Genomic DNA, 18819 nt, shown 5'->3' with positions numbered 1-18819 from the left:
AGTTTAAGCTAGTAACTAGCAATAACATACCAACTGATATACCAAAAAGACCTCTACTGAATCAGCAATTTTGATCTTATTTTGATGTTCTGCTAAATTTTGAGTAATCACAAGCAGACAATACAATTATTCGAAGTCTTGGCTTTGGTTTGGTTTCAAACGATCGTTACACTCTGTTTAGTATTTTCCCTTTTCTTTCATTTCAGACTTCCTTTACGGTCCAAATGAAGTTTATAGTGTATTTTAGTTTATTGTCAATATACAAAATATAAAAACCCAAAGGCTATACAGTTACCTTCAGGAACTTCAGTTCTGACAACAAAAAGCTGTCATAGCAAAGCTACAGCCTTATTCTGCATGAATAACAGCCTATCAAAATGGTCTTTAATCACTAACACACCTGCATTTGTTTCTGAATACTTTATGAAGCGAATTTTCTCCTGAGTTCGCATGGGTTCTGTGAACATCCTTTTTCACAGAAGATGATGACTTACTACCCATAAGGCTCCTACACGTTGCTAGGGAATCCTGTTGGAGAAGCACAGAAATACAGCTTTGTTTCGGGATAAATATCAGCTGGGCAAGAATAAGTTAGGAGCTTTATGAAAATTCATTTTACCTCAGCTCTGTGGCAGGATGACAGCATACCTCAGCAAAAAGTATAGCAACACATAACACTCACTGGATAGCTGAAAGTTTTCCCTAAAATAGGGGAGAGTCTAGGTTTGGGCCTGAGATTATCCATTTTACACTGAGGAGTTATTAGTTACTATGTCTTGGTAGAAGGAGTAAATCCCATCCTCCTGCATCACCTCATGTTTACCTTAAACTTGGAAACCCACATTCTGCTTCTAGTTGACCTTGATATCGTTTACATATTTTATTAAATAAATTGAGCATCTTATTCCTAGGTGAATACCCACTAATCTCTTACATATGAGGGAAAGGGGAAATAGAAATCCTCTTCTCTAGCTGTGACTTGAAAGAAAAGAGTGACCTCTGCTGAAGCATGTCACAGACCTTGCATGGCAGGTGACAGCTCTATGCTATGTCTCAAAATTGCTGAAGCTGAGAAGCTGACATTTTCAGGATGAATTGGAGGGAAGAATTGAAAAGGTGTATCCCTCCCTTTAGCTTTTTGTACTGTGTAGTTTGAGTATCATCTTCATGCAGGAAATTGTCTGCTGCAAATTTATTTCCAAGTCCCTCAAATCCCCTCAAACTCTGTGCGAGGAGGATTGGGCCAGATTCCCACTTGTGGATTCCCCTGTGTAACGAAGGTAGCTGCTGGGCTCGGTAATTTCTGCATGATTTTGTGATGCATGCTTCCTGCACGCTGGCTGTGTATGCATTTACAAACATACATAGGATTTTTTTCAATTATTTATATTTAAAATTGGTTCTGGTAAAATAAAAACATATATTTAGAGACAAAAAAAGTGCTATTTATTGTTGTTTATTTCATCAGGGTCTAAAACAAGTATCAGAGAACTGCACATTAGTACTTGTAAGGAATATGGTGGGAGAGATTCCAAACACTTTTATTTTTGTTTCTAGAAGTTGTTAAAAAATTTTTTCAGTCTCCATGACAACAGTAGGACTCTGGTCCCATCACACATTCTTAGTATATTGCCCCTGTCCATGTGAAAGCAATGTTTCACCTATGCCTTCATTTTGAATCATTATTTTGTGCTATCCCAATTTTTCCTAGAGACACGGAGCATCATTCTGGTCTTGCCTCCACTAGTTTTACAGGGGTGTCACCCTTACATAGGAAAGAAGTTCAGCCTGACTCACAGCAGTGAAAAACAGATCAGAAATAAGGTCATGTTGTAACTGACATCATGCCAGAGTTCCCATCACTCAAAACTTATTTTGCAGCTCTTCCAGCTGTTTTCCTTCATGTACAGAGTCATACTCCTTCGTAATAGACGCATGTAGCCCAGAAATACACATTAGGAAAAACTGGGAGATCACCTCACCAGAATGGCAATTTCATTGGAAATGGAAAAAGGAAAGTAGTAGACATCCTATATCCCACACCAGCAGAATATGAATAAAGCCACCCCTTTCACCACAAGGTCTCCCTCCTCCTGAGCTGGTGAGAGGAAATCCTAGCCACCGAGAGAAGGTTTTGTCATATTTTTCATAGGTCAGCCCTTTCTTGCACAATTTGCACATGTAAGCACTTGCTTGAAAATCCAGCTGGTGAGGGAGGGAGACACACTATATTATTAAATACCAAAATTATTCCTCTTTCATTTTGTTCTACGACTGTCTTCTCAAATCTATCACATGGTTGTTGGAAAAAGAAAGGTCATCTGGTCTGAACATGAATTCATGATCAACTTACAGACCGGATGTATTAGCTTCTGTAGTTACAAATATATACACAGTTCTTACAAGTAGTGATGAAATTCATTAATTTACTTATTTGTTCCATTTGTATCACCGGATATTTTCTACCACCCACCCAATTCGTTACAGCTATACGACTTAATATATTTCAGCCAAAAGGATCTATAAATAGGACTGTTACCTGGATTAGAAATACTCCTTAAAACTGATCGGCCAATGATTTGAACAGTTACTGTTCTGACGTACATCTTGGAGACAGCGTATAACAGATACACACCGTGTTTACAAATAACAGTGTGGTCTCAGACCACGAAGGCTTTCTGCTGAATGACTTAACTTTGGACATGATAGCGAAAACCCTACCCACGCTGGTCAACACTGCAGTCACTGCAGCTTCTGAAGCTGGAACTCATCAAGCTGCGAGAGGAGTGTGCAGTCCTCTTCCCTTGGAATTTCCCTGGGAAAAAGGAACCTTGCAGTGTAAAAAAGAAATTGTGAGGTATGGAGACCTTATTGTCTCATGTATGAAACACATAACATCTGCTTCTTTAGAAAATTAGAAAGAGTAGATAATTACTTACTTTTCAGGAGTTATCTATCTTCCTACTACTAAATTGTTCTGGGTTATCAGGAAGATTAAACAAAACAAAGACGTATTTTATTAATAAAATATTTTTCGGCATATGAGCTGGTGAAGCACAAAGGCTACCAGCACTGTCTAAAGCTACCTTGAAGTCTTTTCCTTTTAAAAATAGTTGTATACAAAAGTACAGTGACCCAGTGTTCCCAGGTTTCTGCATTTTAGCATTTTGTATGTTTTCCTTAAAGTGTTTTGCTGGCAGAATCTTTTTATTACTAAAGAGTCCCAGTTTTCCTTTATGGAAAAGTATATTCTTAGTCATTGTGATTATAAATAAATATTTGAAAACATACATCTCTGTTCTACAGTTGCAGAAGACATGGAGTAGTTGTACAGCATTTGCTGTATATTAAAACTCATGATTTTAAGTGACTATCAGGATCTTGATATATGATTTTAAAATGCATAGTACTGGCAGAATTTTGTTCTAAGTCCATCAATGATGTAATGGTTGAATCTTTTATTCATAACATTCCTGATTTTGTATGAATTGTTTCACTTCATAGGAGAAGACTATTGTAAGGAATGCAAACTTCTTGACACTGAGAGAGCTTTAGCAGATTAGTAATTCATAAACTTGATGCTACAACCCAATGGCAAAATTCCTGTTAATCTCAATGAGAGCATGATCAGGCTCAAAGTCATCTGAAATTTCTGTGAATTTAAAGGCTATTTCTTTCTCTCAGCTACTTCTGGACACTAATAAGGCTGATTTTAAAGGAACTTACTACATCCTTACTGGAAGCCGAATTTGACCCCAGCTGAAAAGATTGCCCCCTTCTTTCATTTTGTTTTGAAAAAGGGCTACATTTTCATAATAGTGTCCGGGTACGCGCACAAATCTCATTACCCAATAATAGGATTTGTCTACATACCTCCTGCTCAGTCTTTTGGAAACATACATGTCCCTCAGCATGGGTTATTTTTTTTCTCCTTGTTTCCATTTACATCTGTCCACATGAGTACAATAGATTATATTCTATATAACAGTTTTAGTCAAGTAAAGTAGGTAAGTATATAATCAAGGAGGAGGCAGAGATATTCTTAAAGAACAAAATCAACTTTGGAAGCTAAACTCTCACTTTTGTTACAATGATTGAGACATTTGAAAGGAAAAATATGTCAGAGCAAAATGTCATAGAATAGCTCAAATAGAGCAGCAAAATGCTAAAGCAATGTTTAATTATAGTCTGCAGTCCCTATATCCTATGATTGGTTTCTTCTGCGACAGTGAAGTTGTCTTATGGAAACTTGAGATACCAACTGAGTTACCAACATTTTAAATTGGGGATATGAATGACAGTTTAGGCTGATCTTTTTTTTTTTTTTTTTTTTTTCTGAACTGGCTCTGCTCTCCATTTCATTCAAAGCAGTAAAGGAAAAGAATTGAAAATCACTTTGGTCTTTACTGCCTTACTTCAAATCACTAGTTCTATAGCTGTTCTGACTAAACATGTTATAGAGGCTGAGTTAAGATTTTTATTCAGAATGTAGAACTGTAGATTTTGGAAAAGGCCTCACATAAAGGTTTGGAGGAAAAAAACCCCAAACAAATAAACAAAAAAACCCTAATCAAAAACACCCAAACAATTAGAAGTAAACAATAGGAAGTTTGAACCGCTTTAAATTGAAAGAGGGGAGATTTACATTAGATATTAGAAAGAAATTCTTTACTGTGAGGGTGGTGAGGCACTGGAACAGGTTGCCCAGAGAAGTTATGGATCCCCCATCCCTGGAAGACCAGGCCGGATGGGGCTTTGAGCAACCTGGTCTAGTGGGAGGTGTCCCTGCCCATGGAGGGAGTTGGAACTAGATGATCTTTAAGGTCCCTTCTAGCCCAAACCATTCCATGATTCTATTATTGTATGATTCTATGAATATGGAAACAGAGAAACGAATAAACTGGACTGCAAAATATACCCTGATTATTCCTATGCTCTGTGAATATTTCTGGAAAGGTTCATCACTTGTAAGATACATGAAAAACAGCTAGAAATTTGGGCTGTCAATAGAAGTTTGTCCTTTTCTTTATTTCTCCTACTTCTATATCACACCACCAGTCTCTCCTCTTATGTTGCTTTCTTTTTCTGTATAATAATAGTTGCTTAATTCATATAAAGAAGCATTTCCCAGTGACAAGTCAAAGTTAATTTACCTTTTGCTTAATTAAGCTTCTAAAAAGTTAAGGCCCATCTATCTTGCTTGTTGAAAAGTATGAATAAGATGTGAGGTCTTTATTTGGATATGAGGTCTTGCCCTGAGTGCGTGTGTTACGCACTCGATGCAGAAGGCTAAATTTTCACTTTTTTTCCTGAATATAGGCAAGTGTCCTAAGTCTTGTTGCTATGAAGTTTAGCCATAGCAACAAACACAAAAGCCAATGTGTTGTTATTTCTATTTTTCCTTCCAGACAGTTTGCCTAGTAAAGAAGACATGCTAGATATAGCACTGTCAAAATAAGTGCAGTACTTCCTGTGAGAGGTGTCAAACATTTCATCTATCAAAAGATTATATTGTGCAAAAATGATAAGCAAGAAAGTGGAGAGGTTGTAGTCAAGCTATCCACATCCTTTTTATGCACAGGTAAGGAAATAAAAAAGTAATTACTGTAAAAAGAGAAGTCAGTTTTTTAGTAATATATTTATTGAATATAAAAAATTCCATGATACATTTTGATCTTTGCCAAGAGAAGTTTTTACATAACTAGACAAAAGGTAATGGGAGAATACTGAGTCTTCAATACTTAAAAGAGATTTATGATATATGTGATGCATCTTTGCTTCACAAAAGATTTTATTCCTCTTCTCCAGTCATTGATAGCTTACAATCAACATTGTACTGAGCTCAAATAAACCTACATAGAACTACATAAACCTACATACTACATAAACATACATACTACATAAACACATACTACATAAACCTACATAGTGTGTCCGGGAGCTCCTGGACACACTGTCACACAAAAAGAAACATCATAAGGAGTGGAAGAAAGGACAGCAAGAATGGGGGGCATGTAAGGAAGCTGTCCAAACAGCAAGACACCTGGTGAGAAACGTTAAAGCTCAGTTAGAATTAAATCTATACAAGGAGATCAAGGGAAACAGCAAAAATTTCTATAGGTACATTAATGGTAAGAAGAAGACTAGGGAGCGTGTGAGCCTCCTCAGAAAGGAAACGGGGGAGCTGGTGATAACTGATACGGAGAAGGCCGAGGTTCTCAACACCTTCTTTCCCTCAGTCTTCACTGGCAAGGGCTCCAGCCACACTCCCGGAGTCACAGAAGACAATGGCAGGGCTTGGAAATAACTGCCCATTGTAACTGAAAATCAGGTTCGTGACCATCTGATGAACCTGAAAGTGAACAAGTCCATGGGACCTGGTCGGATACACCCACGGGTACTGAAGGAACTGGCAGATGAGGTTGCTAAACCACTCTCTACTATATTCCAAAAGTCGTGGCAGTCTGGTGAAGTCCCCACTGACTGGAAAAGGGGAAACATAATCCCCATTTTCAAAAAGGGAAAGAAGGAAGAACCAGGGAACTATAGGCCAGTCAGTCTCACCTCCGTGCCTGGTAAGATTATGGAGCAGATCCTCCTGGAGGCACTGCTGAGGCACAAGAATAACAAAGAGGTGATTGGGTACAATCAACACGACTTCACCAAGGGCAAATCGTGCCCGACAAACCTGATGGCCTTCTATGAGAAGGTCACAACATCAATAGACAAGGGGAGAGCAACCAACATCATTTACCTGGATTTGAGCAAAGCCTTTGACACTGTCCCGCATGACATCCTGGTCTCCAAGCTGATAAAATACGGCTTTGATGGACTGACAATTCAGTGGATAAATAACTGGCTTGACGGCCGCACCCAAAGAGTGGCTGTCAATGAGTCCATGTCCAAGTGGAGGCCAGTGACAAGTGGAGTCCCTCAAGGATCAGTACTGGGACCGGTCTTGTTTGACATCTTCCTCAGCCACATGGACAGTGGCATACAGTGCACCCTCAGCAAGTTTGCCGACGACACCAAGCTGTGTGGGGCAGCTGACACACTGGAGGGAAGGGATGCCATCCAGAGGGACCTTGACAGGCTGGAGAAGTGCGCCCATGCCAACCTCATGAGGTTCAACAAGACCAAGTGCAAGGTCCTCCATCTGGGTCGGGGCAATCCCAAGCACCGATATAGGCTGGGCAGTGACTTGCTTAAGAGCAGCCCTGAAGAAAAGGACTTGGGGGTGCTGGTAGACGAGAGGCTCAGCATGAGCCGTTAGTGTGCACTAGCAGCCCAGAAAGCCAATGATATCCTGGGCTGCATCAGGAGAAGCGTGGCCAGCAGGTCAAGGGAGGTGATTTTCCCCTTCTACTCCACTCTCATGAGACCCCACCTGGAGTACTGCGTCCAATTCCGGAGCCCCTACTACAAAAGAGATATGGACGTGCTGGAACGTGTCCAGAGAATGGTCACAAGGATGATCAGAGGGTTGGAGCACCTCTCCTATGAGGACAGACTGAGAGAGTTGGGGTTGTTCATTTTGGAGAAAAGAAGGCTCCGAGGAGACCATATAGCGGTCTACCAGGGGGCCTACAAGAAAGCTGGTGAGGTACTTTTTAGGATGTTGGGTAATGGTAGGACTAGAGGAAATGGATTAAAACTAGAGATGGGACAAATGAGACTGGACATTAGGAAGAAGTTCTTCCCCATGAGGGTGGTGAGACACTGGAAAAGGTTGCCCAGAGAGGTGGTGGAAGCCCCATCCCTGGAAGTTTTTAAGGCCAGGCTGGACGGGACACTGAGCAACCTGATCTAGTGGGAGACATCCCTGCCCATGGCAGGGGGGTTGGAACTAGATAATCTTTAAGGTCCCTTCCAACCCAACAAATTCTATGATTCTATGATTCTATAACTTGTGGGACAATATCCCAGTCTGTTACAAAGATACATAAAGGATTTTCTTGTGGCTGAGGTGAGGAGTGTGACAAAAGACAAATAGTTTATTCAACATATTCTTCCACAACTTCGCACACGATTCCCAGCAAGTCATTCAAAGGTAATTTTAATGTAAAAGAAAAGTTTGGCTTCCTGCCTCTTGCTCACTTTAAATGGGAATTAGATGCCTGACTGTCATTTCTGTCATGGAAAATCTTACTAATTGCCTAGACAATCAGTTTTTCCCACTTGTAAAATAAGGAAATTACGAGAATAACTCAGAGATGCACGGCTAATTAAAATTTCTTAATATCCAAAGATATTCTTTCAGTTTTGCATACAAAAGGTCAAAAAACTTAGCAGTTATTATAGCAGTACTGATTTGTTTAGTTCTGCTAATTTACCTAACCAAGCATTGGAGACATTTCCATGAATATGACTAATTTAGGATGTACCTATGTATACAACTTCATTTGTTTTAAAAAAACCACTCTTTTGCAAACCTCTTAAGAAACATGTTGGCACATCCATCATTTAAAAAAATATATCATTACAAACACTAGTTGGTGTCCTTTATCTATGGTGGACTCCAGACTCTAAGTTCATATAATGTTTGCAACCACTTCACATAAATTAACCAAATTAACCAAAACCTAAGAATTTTGCCTTTTTTATGCCCAAGTGACAAAACTCCTGTCTCATCTGGAAGCATGCAGTATATCAAGCTGCAGCAAAGACAACCTTTTCAGAAGTTCAGGGGAACGAGTGGAGTTCCCTATTTTCCAGTGTGCTGTGTGCCTCAATTTCAAATAACCTTGATGGGGAACTCTTGCTCTTTCAAGAACTGGGATCTTAATCCCAGTCTCTCCACCTTTTCTTTGTAATAGCTGTGGGAGATGCTAATAGTGACAGACCATAGAGAATGGAAAGAAATACCATTTCAATGACAGAAGAGGAAAATAGAAATAAATTTTTGTTAATCTTTTAATGAGTTGTTTCTCATTTGATCAAATTGTACAGTATAGTTTTGGTTTGTTGTTTTGTTTGTTTGTTTTTTCTTTTTTTGATTAATCCCAGAACTTCAAAATGTGACTGATCTCCAGCTGCGAATGTGGACACCAGTGAACAACTGTTTTAACGAATATAATTTATGGGTAACCACAAGTGATGTAAATGGAAAGTTTTGGAAAGGAAAGAAAGCTACAGGCTATTTCTCAGAGTCTAGGTAAAAATATTGGCCATAATTTTTGGATGTGCTATGCATTTCGTTGATGCAGCTACATGTAATGAAATCTATACCAACCTCTGTCCCCCCACCCTCCCCATCAAATGAGAGTGAGTAAAACTTTAAAACTGAGTAAGGCAAATTATTTAATTCACCCTCTGGTTTACAAGTTGTGGGAACAACCCTAATTGCAAAACCTGCATGTAACTCCTCCCTGCTTGTCTTTCTTTCCAATCCACCTCAGCATGACATGGACAGGCTTGGTTTTTTTTCTTCCACCCACTAATTTTTGCAAGTGATACTCTCTGTCTTGTGGAATAGTGTGTACTGCAGGCAGTCTTGAAAAATCCTGACCTCACTAAAATACATTGAGGATATGGCATCACAAAATTGCTGGTTGCCTTGATCTTGCTTGCTTCTTACTCCAGTGTTACTTGCCTCCAAAGAATGGATTCATTTCAGTTTATTTAAGAGCAGTAAGGACTTCAAATTTTGCTCACTGTTTTAAGTCAACCCCTTTGAGACCATAGAAAGCAGAATGCATTTTCTGATTGTTTCATGAATTTCGAGGCTTTGTGCAGAGTCAGTGCTGAACACAGCCCAATTTCAAAATGTGCTGCAATAAAAAATTATGTCTTCATGTTAGCAAAGAGTTATTGTGCTTTTCATGAAGTTTCAATGTACCTTAGAAAGAGGCAGTATTGCTCTAAGAGTCCTTTCACCTCACTTAAGGTTCAAAATGAGTTAGTCACCCAAGGCTTCCTTTAAAATCAGGAAGGAAAACAGTTGTCTAGATCTCATCGTAAGATAGATATCCAGGATAAGCGATATAAATTCTCCCCTTAGAACTGCCTGTATTCCTGCTGACAATGAGGGGAACTGAAGGTTCCAACAGAGCAGATTAAAATTTGACATTCAAACTGAAATTATTTCTGAATAATTCTGAAATTATTTCTGAATAATTCTGAAATTAGACATCCACAGTTAGATAAGGTGAGTACTGTGATTTGTTACTCTTTTCCTGTTGTGGTAGGGCTTCCGACAGAGTGCTTGCTCCACCTGGGTGTATGCTGAAGCACCAGAGTTGCTGGAGTAGTAAACAAGCCCTGTGTGTGCTGACCAATTTGCTTATGCCGTAGACTTGGAAAGTTAGGCAGGTTGACGTCAGCCTCAGATGGAGGAGGGTGTTTGAGCAGTAGCTCCTGCTGGGATGGAAAAGTCTTATGAAGACTTGGTCTTCATTCGTAGTCCTCTTCTGGGAGTAAGCCCAGGTGTCCAAAGCTTTGGGGTTGCTTTTCCATCTTTATTCCTTTCCTTTCCTTTCCTTTCCTTTCCTTTCCTTTCCTTTCCTTTCCTTTCCTTTCCTTTCCTTTCCTTTCCTTTCCTTTCCTTTCCTTTCCTTTCCTTTCCTTTCCTTTCCTTTCCTTTCCTTTCCTTTCCTTTCCTTTCCTTTCCTTTCCTTTCCTTTCCTTTCCTTTCCTTTCCTTTCCTTTCCTTTCCTTTCCTTTCCTTTCCTTTCCTTTCCTTTCCTTTCCTTTCCTTTCCTTTCCTTTCCTTTCCTTTCCTTTCCTTTCCTTTCCTTCCCTTTCCTTCCCTTCCCTTCCCTTCCCTTCCCTTCCCTTCCCTTCCCTTCCCTTCCCTTCCCTTCCCTTCCCTTCCCTTCCCTTCCCTTCCCTTCCCTTCCCTTCCCTTCCCTTCCCTTCCCTTCCCTTCCCTTCCCTTCCCTTCCCTTCCCTTCCCTTCCCTTCCCTTCCCTTCCCATTACTTTCCTTTCCTTTCCTTTCCCATTACTTTCCTTCCCGTTACTTTCCTTTCCTTCCCATTACTTTCCTTTTTTTTTTGTTGTCTTCAGTTTTTCTATTACTGCCAAAAATCTAGATTTAATTAAACATTGTCCCAAATGTAAAATTACTGTGAAATATAAGAAAAATGGTTCCGGTCTTCTCCTCTGTCAGGTTACGTGTTTTATTCAGGAGAAGGAATGGGTAATTTCATAGAGATAACTACGAATTCTCACCTCTGCAGCTGCCTGGATCCTAATTCATTTCACTACAGTGTGGAAACTTCTCCCTTTCACATATGAAATAGATGCCAGTGGAAAATTGTAGCAAGTTTATAACTACCTTGTATTTCTGAAGCAGTAAAAAGGAATTGGAAATAGAGCTGAAAATCTGACTTCCATGTACTCCTTTATACAAAGTAATGTGACTCTTCCATTTACTTTCTTTATTAATTTCTCTCTCTGTTCTGTATTTTATTCTTCTATTTATTCAATTTAATTATTTAGCCATTTTCCATATCGTCTGTCTCTGTTCTGTTTTCTCAGCTCCCACTATCTCAGCAGTTCCTCCTTCACGCAACTCTTTCTTTCTTTACTCTACTCTACTTTCCATCTTTACCTTTACTTGAGATTCTCTGACTCTGTATTTCTTACTTTCCCTCATTCCCTGGTGATTCATATGGGTCTTCATCCTCTTTATGTGAGTGATGCTGTTTCCATCTTTTCTTGGCAAATCAATGTTTATCCCAGTTTCCAATTATTTTTTTTCTCTTCCATTTACTGGTAGTACTTCTGGCATACTCAATTGAAAAACAGAAGCTGCAGTAACGAAAGAAACTCCACAAGCCTTTTCCCTACACCTACTTATAAGAAATCTAAATTTTTTATAAAATCAAATTGAGCACTTCAAGTTTTGTTCCTGCCTATACAGAAAGCAGAATAGAGTGAAGGGGGAGAAAAGCATAAGAGATGTAACTGACCATTAAATATCCTATTAAAAACACTTTTCCTTGCATCTGGAAATGTTTCAATACAGTTAACTGTTTCTTATATAAAGATAATTTAGAGTTTCTTTTTTTATAATAAACATTTTTGCATGATGTGATAGAAATTGTAAAAGAGAAGTATGTTTCTAAAGGGAAGGAAATGACCAGCCAGATAGACCAAGCAGAAAAGTCTCATTTGAATCAACTGGTCCTTTTGACTAAAAGTTACCCATGCTCCCAAACCACAAGAATTTATTTAATTAGAACTTTCCTTGACATTTATAAAAAAAATCAGTTTACATCTCTCAAAAAAAATTAAAAAGCCAAGTTCAGCAACCTCTAATCACATAACAAACATTCAGCCTTAGTAAAGCCCACAGTTCCTATGGGACAGATTTGGGAACCTGTACCTTCCAGCAAGGTTTCCCTGTAAAATAACTGAAATTCCCCAAAAGCAAAGAATTGCTTTTTGCTAGCACAGTAGAATCTTGCTATTGAAAGATTAGACACAAATAAATGTACAATACAAATAAAAATAAAGATTATTAAAAACCCCCACCATAGGTGAATGAATTATGAATTTCAGAATTGAATTATGAAATGAAAATCTACATTTCCATTAATAGAAAACACAAAATTTCTTTCTCTTTGGTAATTCCTGTTTTGTACCATAGATTCCTCAACAATCTTAGTCCCTTTTGCTACTTTCAATTTCTACTTCAGTGTTAAGAAAATTCTGCTTGCATTGAAGAACCCAGTTTTATAAAGGTTGGTAGAAATGTGGCTGATCTTATCTGTATGATACTTTTAAGAGTAAAGATACTTTGAAGAGTAAACTCTTCATCACCCAGATGGATGCCGGTAACCTCCCTCTTTCCACTTTTATCAGTGACCATACTTCAGCAACTTCTTTATTGCCTTCCTTTTTTCATCAACACTCACATATTTTTATTACTACAAACTCAATGAAGTTCTTCATGGCAGCCTTTGATGTAATCACTTTCTTCATATAGTAAGATAAGACAAATGCAAATAATATATTGGTTAAAAACCCAACAACAGCAAAGTATAAGCAGAACTATTATTTCCTTTTTCTTGCCAGCTCCCTTACCTAACATTTACTTTAGTGATTGAAATTGAAAGCTCCTAAGAAAATTAAGATATCATTTAGTTATCCATGAAGTTACTATTGACTTGGTATACATATATATGTATGTGTGTGTATATATATATATATATGTATGTATGTATGTATGTATGTATGTATATAAAAAACACATCACATCATACTATCCTATACTCTGTTAAATAGTGGGGTTTAAAAAGGGCAGACAGGCTGAGGAGGACATGAGGGGATCCTGGCACCTTGAAGCATTTTGCATATGAGACCATATGCTGGTTTGTACACTTGTCTTCATTGTAAAGATGAGTAAAAGACACAATGAATATATCCTTAAATGCAGCACACAGACACTTTCTGTAACATCCATTTGGACATGGTTTTGATACCATCTAAACCCCCAGAACTCCCTCCTTGACCTTTGCAAGGACTGTGTTTGATACAAATAGCCTTTTGAAAGATTGTCATAAACTCCTACTTGACACAAAACCTGGAGGCTATTTGTTGCCAAAGAAAAAAAAAAACAAAAAAACCCAAAAAAATACCCAAAAAACCAAAACACAACAAAGAGAGAGAGAGAGAAAAGAAAAAAAAAAGGAAAGATTTTTGCCAAACAGATGGGATTGGCAGTTGTCCTAAAAAATCTGGGTTATGGCTCTGCCCAGTACTAAAGATTTAAAAATAATTGCCTAAGGCCTCAACCAAGAATTGTTTTGTCTGTTGCTTTTCATTTATTTAATTATTTTTATTATTTGGTGGTGTTCAGGTTTTTTTGTCCCCATTTAGACACAAAAAGAGGTGCAAAAATAAGGAAATAAGAGGGACAGTCAAAAATTATTTCTAAATGGTTTTTAATATCTTCCTATGACAGATTGTTCTTTTCTAATAGTTAAAATAAGAGAGTTAAATCCTGAAGTACTTATATGGAGACTTACAACCCTACAAAGGAATCTGTGAAAAAAGAATACTGGTTCCCCATCACGGCACACAGCTCAAAAAATTTTTCTTCGAGGAATCAGCAATTTAGGTTCATAATAAGACTTTTATACTTAAAATTGAATTGATGTACTGAAGTCCATGACTGCATTCCCTACTTACTCCTTACTGTCTTGAGTCTGTACATGCTTAACTCTCCAGTGGTAAAGGTCTGTAGCTGCCTAACATCCTGCGTTCAGATATATCTTGAACTGCTACCGTCACAACACAGTCTCTGCACTTACCTCCTATCTTAGATACTCTTACTCTCAGTCCTGAGAGAATAATTTTTATAGATATATTTATATGATAGATCAATAGACAGATGACAGATAGATAAAGATAGAAAAGAAAGAAGCCTACATTCACTGTACTACCTGAAAGCAGACACCAAAATAATTTCATTCCAGTCAGTGAAATCTTCTGGAAAGAGATCTGTGTATGGATTCCTGCACACAAGGTAGTTAGTTAATTAATTCCAAACAAAGCAATCATTGGTTAAAATATGTAAGCAGGTTTCCCCCTTTTGGATCCATGCTCTTTTCTCTGTAAAATACACTGACTGTCTTTGGCATGGGTTCAGTATCAGCTCCTCCATCCTGTACAAGCTAGGGAATAATGCTTCCTAGACACCCAAATAAAAACTGTATTTCAAATTCATTGTCTTCTGAAATTTGAATTTCAGAAAATTCCAGAATCTAATCCTAGCTATACTATAAAACATATTACAGACCTATTTCCTTTTCTCTTCACATCCCCACCCTGCCCTCAGTTCAGGGAGTCCACTTTATTTATTTATTTATTTGCTTTTTGGCAATGGGTCACACAGCTTCTTTCAAAGAAGGGAGGCTTGTGTTGGAACCACATAGAGACTGAGTCATGGAGGGTGTAGCATTCCAGATTCCAAGTTTTGAAAACCATTTTACTGAATTTATGTACAGAACAGGATATTCCTTTCTTCTCTTCCAATTTTTTATAAAGGAGTAGAAGTAACTAGTGCTCCACCCTCGGATAGTTCCAGCCTATAACAGTTAATAGAAACGTATTCCTACAGACCAGAGGCAGTGACATAATCTCCACAAAAGACTGGGATTTTAAACCAAAATTAAATTTCAGTGTTTCGGACTGTTGAGTGACTCAGCCTTCCACAAACAGAGCACTTCTTGTGAACTTTCTGTGCTTATATATTGTGTCATATATAAAGTATATGTAAAGTCAGTAATCCTTTACAGAACAGTTTTATAAACAAATAGATATGATTTAATATGAAAGACACCTACTTTAAAATTGGTATACAATCATTTATTTTCCATAGGAGCAGGAGCATATTGGCGTTCTTTTAAAGAAGTTAATATATGTGTGTACACACACCTAAGCAGCACAGAGATTTTGTTTCCCTCCATGTCTTTTATGCCTCTGACATATCTGTTAGGCACTTTTTTTTGTGCCTTTTAAGAAGACATTTTTGGCAACTTTTATAGCAGTAAAATACAGATGCAGAATGATGCTACCCTACCTCATTGAGTGTTGAAAGGATTATTTTAGGTAATGCAGATGCAATGTTAAGACAACAGAAAAGCCATTTGTACATGCTAACAGTTACCCCTGGTGACAGTTTGATAAGAATTCTCATATGAGTTCTTCCTGATGTTCCCAAGATCCCCAGGCACTTTACAAGCTGAAGTGGAATCCATTTAAATGAGAAATATTTTTATACACAACAGTTTTGCTTAGGTTCAAATCCAAAGCTCATTAAAGTAAATAATAATGTTTCCATTGACTTTCTTGGGCTTTGACTCAAGCTCCATGAATAGTGTTTAATTATAAAAGAACATTTCAGCTCTTTTTTTATATTCACTCAGTCAGGAAGATCACTGTGTCTGCCACTTCTTAATTTGCTAGCCAGGAACTCAGCAGTCCCCAACAGGGTCCTACTTACCCTCCAAATGAAGAAGACACAGCGCCTGCTGCAATTGGCAGCTGCTGCTGTTGCTCTAGCTCCTAATTTCCCAACTCAGCCCTTTTTGAAAATGACAAAGAAAGGGAGATGCGGGGGAGGGAGGGAAGGGAATCGGCTTTGTAAGAGACTTGAAATCTCAGGCATATGCTGGTGTTTCTGCACTGAATGTAATGTACTGGTCAGAATGATTCCTGCTGTTTTTATTTTCTGTCCAGGAAGTTCAAAATCTACTCAACTTTGCAGTACGGACTGGAATGTTTGAAATCACAAACAAGTAACATTTACTGTAGCAGTACTCGTATATATGATCAATGGACCTACAACTCCAGAAAAACCCATTAAAAGACACATAGGGCCTCTGAGGTTGATTTAAATGTCTAAATATATATATCAACATAGACTTACATTTACATGTGACATAGACTGTCATCCTCTTCTTGGTGCTCTGCTTTCTTTTCTAGGCATCTACACTTGTCAGGCAAGAAAAGAAATACCGTTTTAGTGGCAACTCTTATGTACAATTGAGTACTGGAAAAAAAACCTTCTTGTCTGATGTCAGATAAAACGTGTGTGTTTTCAGAGCAAATTAAACTTAAGTATCCTAACTCTGCACCTTGCTGCACTAACTATTCAGTCAAATGAAAATAAGTCATGCCCAAAGTATGAGGCAGAAGTGAAAGAAAGGACTTGATGATTCCTCAAGTTCTCTATGATTAAGACATTCAGCATAGACTGCTGATTTAACAGTCTCCTCAAACTCAGTGCAGAAAGACAAGGCTATTTTTCCAGATAAATATATTGAAGTTTGTAATTAATAACAAAAGTGGAAATCTTACTCCTCAATGATACTTTCTTGGATATTTGAGATGATGATTCTGCATATCGTAGTGTTGTCTCTGATCATTTATTTTGCTTAGTAATACCTTCCTCTAATGAACCTTCCATTTCATTTCTTCTTCTTCTTCCATCTTCATTTCTTCTCCATTTTATATCTGATAGTAAATTATGGTAATATGATGGACAGAACAGTTTTTGCCTGCAGCACAATCTTTCTACCCCTCCACTATTAATATAAATGCAGATAGGCAGATAAACACATATGAAACACAAAAAAGGAGTGTGTATGCACACAAAAACTCATCAACCCGTCTATATGAAACATATACAAAATAGGAACATCTATCAAAAAATTGCAAAACAGCAAAGCAAAAGAAGATTTAAAGATACTATTTTAAATAGCTGCCGCATGCAGGGCACGCTTCATAAACTGCAGATAGGCTTCCTGAATAAAATATGAGGACATGTAGCTCCATGACTATCTCGGTTAGTAAAAAAAAACTCTGAAGAAAATTTATAAATAGGCCATACACTATCTCCAAAGGGATAAACAAAATAGCCAGCAGTGACAGTATTTGCTTTTCATGTGTGCAAATACAAGGCATAACAAATGTCAGCTCCTCATTTGCAAATTAAGATGTAAAGGAAATGTCTGTGACAGTACATGCAACAGTTCATATTTGAAGTTTGGCACAGTGAACTGACAGCCACAGAGGAACTGCAGTCCCCTAATCCTTTCTTTCTGCCTTCCAGCTACTGGCGAGGAGGGTGGAATTTAATAAATATGTGATGAGAAAAGGCTGTGAAAGGCTGGCGTATCTTCTCCTCTGCAAGAACTCATCTTCAGAGATAATTAACTAGGTGACAATATACAATGTGCCATTAACAAGAGCATTCAAATCATTTCTGGACTTAAGTACAATTTTAAGCCGCTTATCAGATTTTCATTTCTGAATCCATTCAGCTGTCAGGCTTACATCCTGGCTCTTTATTGAAGCTCACATGGGAATCCAAACCTTCTAATTTTCTATACAGATTCATTTCAGAATCAATTAGAGCTGGTGGCAGCCTTGTCCCTGTGTGCTAAGGGGATTAACTTGGGCACTTGCTCAGCTGAAGCTACCTTTGAATGTACATTCAACCCTCTACCAAGAAAGAGTTGTTTTCCAGAGGATTCTGAAGCAACTGAAGCACTGAAATCAACAGATGGCAGATAATCACTGGAACAGTCTCTAGTCTTTTTAGAAAAGGGAAAATGGTGTTTCAGGCTGCCTCCTAGGTATGGAACTTAAGCTGTACAAAAAAGAGAAAGAAAGAGAAAGAGAAAGAGAAAGAGAAAGAGAAAGAGAAAGAGAAAGAGAGAAGAAAGGAGGAAAAGGAAGAGGAAAAGGAAGAGGAAAAGGAAAAGGAAAAGGAAAAGGAAAAGGAAAAGGAAAAGGAAAAGGAAAAGGAAAAGGAAAAGGAAAAGGAAAAGGAAGAAGAGGAAAAAAATAAAAAGAAGAAAAAGGAAAAGAAGTAGGGGACTCTTCTGATTGTCCCTCAGTTGCACAGAGAGGACATTAACTACCAGAAGAACTCCCAAGTGCTCTCCTTTTATTCTTTTCACCTCAGTAAGTACTTCATAACTCAGCTTTTGCATCTGACCTTTGGTCATCTTTCCACCCACATGTTATTAACTTCTCTGTTACTCGTCTTAACAATTTCAAGTTACCATCCCAAAAGACACTGCTATTGTCTTCTAGTAAACACTTCAGAACATAAAACCATGTGGAAAAATTGTGCACTCTTTTCTGTTTCCAGGCAGGCTAATCTTTATTCAGTGACTCAAGTTGTTGAGAAGGTATTTTGGTAGTTTGTGTACTGGGGTCGTTCTGCATAAAGCAACATTTGTGAATTATTATGATGCGCTGCAAAACTAGGAAGTTCCGGTTAATGTGTTCACAGAGCTTAATTCTGTCAGGTTCTTGCTTATGAGAAGGCGGCTATGCTCAGCCGCTTCCAAAAACA

At 38.0% G+C, this 18819-nt stretch overlaps 1 protein-coding gene across 2 annotated transcripts in view; it reads left to right on the top strand.

Moving 5' to 3' along the window:
• LOC134513912 (uncharacterized) overlaps positions 1–18819 on the top strand; it is a 74563-nt gene that overhangs the window by 26866 nt on the left and 28878 nt on the right. Inside the window, exon 2 of one of the 2 annotated variants that reach the window (XR_010070539.1) lies at positions 5409–5682. The exons of the other annotated variant lie outside the window; for it this stretch is intronic. The gene's annotated coding sequence lies outside the window, so the exon portion shown is untranslated. Of the gene's footprint in view, positions 1–5408; positions 5683–18819 lie in introns of those variants that run through there. 2 annotated transcript variants of the gene reach the window in all.

The sequence above is a fragment of the Chroicocephalus ridibundus genome, chromosome 3 (assembly GCF_963924245.1).
Source record: "Chroicocephalus ridibundus chromosome 3, bChrRid1.1, whole genome shotgun sequence".
Lineage (NCBI taxonomy): Eukaryota > Metazoa > Chordata > Aves > Charadriiformes > Laridae > Chroicocephalus > Chroicocephalus ridibundus.
The sequence above is the reverse complement of the archived record's forward strand: the minus strand, read 5'-3'. Positions and strand labels throughout refer to the sequence as shown.